At 40.9% G+C, this 2,257-nt stretch overlaps 1 protein-coding gene across 3 annotated transcripts in view; it reads left to right on the top strand.

Annotated features, from left to right (window-relative positions):
• Window positions 1–2,257, top strand: part of CCDC92 (coiled-coil domain containing 92) — a 26,167-nt gene that overhangs the window by 2,076 nt on the left and 21,834 nt on the right. The window lies entirely within an intron of this gene.

The raw sequence follows: 2,257 nt of genomic DNA on the forward strand, positions 1-2,257 counted from the left end.
TGCTTGGAAATCAGATGTTTTTATTTTTAAAAACAAGTGAATCCTTTTATAATAGATCATTTGGACTCTTAACTCCTGTTATTCGTTAGGTAAATTCATTTTATCTTCATTATTTAATTGGTGAAGTGAACTTGTAACAATACTGATGTTAACTTGATGCTTTTAAGAAACACTTGTTTTTATATTATAAAGCATTTTCTTATATTTCTGGCAAGAAAATACATGGGCCTTTTTTCTTCAATCTGGGACAAGGTCAGCCATAAAAAATTCCTAGTACGTAGGGATACACGCGTTTATTAGCTAAGGTTAATTTTATCTGCTGCATTGAATACCCATAAAGCGCAGCCACTAGGTACCTTTATGTATTTCACAAATGAGAGTGCAGTATACGTTGGGCTCAGATTGGCGTAGCCCGGACTGGTTAGGTAGGTGCCGGTAACGACACCAGTTTTCATGTCTCTAGCTTTATTGTTAAAATCTGCAGAAAGGTTTGAGCAAGGAAGGGATTGTACCCTAATTGTCTTCGGATATTTAACGTCTGACATGCAGCAAAGGGTTTTATGGATTTAGAGTAATTTCCGAGTACAGAAGCGGACGAGTAATGCTTATAGGACAGATTTCTCTTTGACATAAAAGCAAAAGTTGCTTTTGATGAGAACCTCCAACTGTGGGAAGAAGGAGCTGCTCTTTCCCTGTGGAGTTTCCGGATAAGCCGGTTCCCCGATGGGCAGGAATGGTGTCCGGGTAGCAAGCACCCGGCTGTGGCTGAAGCCTTCTGAGGTGGGGAGGGACGGCCTCAGGGCTCCAGTGGAACTGCGTTAGAGGGCATTGGGGTTCTTTTTCATTTCTTACGCTGCTTCTACAGTCATGGGCATAATAACATCCCCAGACACCAGCGTGAACCCGGGGAAGGTTTTCACTAAGGCAGAGGTCAGCCCGTTAATCAGGGGGTTCTCATCCTACTTTGTATGGGCCCTCACAGATAATAAAATGCTCTCATTCAATGTTTTGTTTAAAAAGACTCTTTTTAAATGATACATGTATTTTCTATAATAAACGTTTAATCAAGAGGAAAAGAATCCTTTGTTACGAAGGCAAACAGGTTTTTTTTTTTAAAGCTCTTTAAAAATGGGATGAAGTCTGTCATTCTTTGATTGCAGGTTGTGAAGATGAATAAACTTTTTTCTTAGCTGAAATTATTTCTTAAAAGATATAGATTGAGAGCTGCTTCTTGTGCTTGCTCTGCATTTTAGTTTCTGTTTATTTCATTACTCAAACATGACTCAAATTTCACAGCAAAAAGTCCAGTCATATCCACCTACAGTAAGTTGCATTGGACTTTTTTCCAGTACGTCTGGAAAATATATGTTGTGTTTAAATATATGTTGGCAGCCGAAGGTAAAACAGAGCTGGGGAGAAGCAGAATTACAGCACACTGAAAGGATTAGTGACTTGGAGCCTTGTGTTTGGAGAAGAAAGAGATGTGTCCTGTTTGTGCTAAGCCAGGCTTGGGAATGGTACTCCATCAGCGATGATGCTGCATCCTTTACAACACAGGTTAGGCTGCTGACTGCCAATAACAACACATGCGGTGTGTGGGTCGGTGGGGTTAGGACCCCTTCTGGGCCCGAGAAGCCCAGCAGAGTTTCCTGTGAGCACCAAAGCACCCAGGAACTGCTGTCTGCACACGACTGAAGTGGCGCATAATGGTCACGAGGCCCACGGAGTTAAACAGCATCTGACCTCCCCCAATTCGGAAGAAGTTAGAGGGAGAAAAACAATTCTGAATACATGTACTTAAGTTTTTAAAAACCCTTTTAAAACTACTTCCTCTCTTTTGTTCTTTAGCAAATGAGTTTGTCTCATGCTTTTGTGCCAGTTGCCCACCACCCAAATTTGAGTGTGATCCTTTAAATTAGACAAAGACACTCAGATTTAGTTTGAACAAGAAACACGTTATTTTTTATACTTTACGCATGAAGGGAAAAATATCAAGTTCTCATAAGTATTTACTCCTTCAGGAAAAACACACACACACACACACACACACACACACACACTCTCTCTCTCTCTCTCTCTCTCTCTCTCTCTCTCTCTCTCTCTCTCTCTCTACTGTAACTATTACGACCAGGACAAGTTTTCAAGTAAGGCAGCCAGTTAGAAAGCAGCCTTTTTAGAGGTTAAAGGTTACGTTTTACTGCTCCCCGCCACAATCTCTGAGGGCACATATGTCTTAAAAGACTTCTTTGTTAATCGG

This window comes from Pteropus vampyrus, unplaced genomic scaffold, assembly GCF_000151845.1.
Source record: "Pteropus vampyrus isolate Shadow unplaced genomic scaffold, Pvam_2.0 Scaffold430, whole genome shotgun sequence".
NCBI classification, from domain to species: Eukaryota; Metazoa; Chordata; class Mammalia; order Chiroptera; family Pteropodidae; genus Pteropus; species Pteropus vampyrus.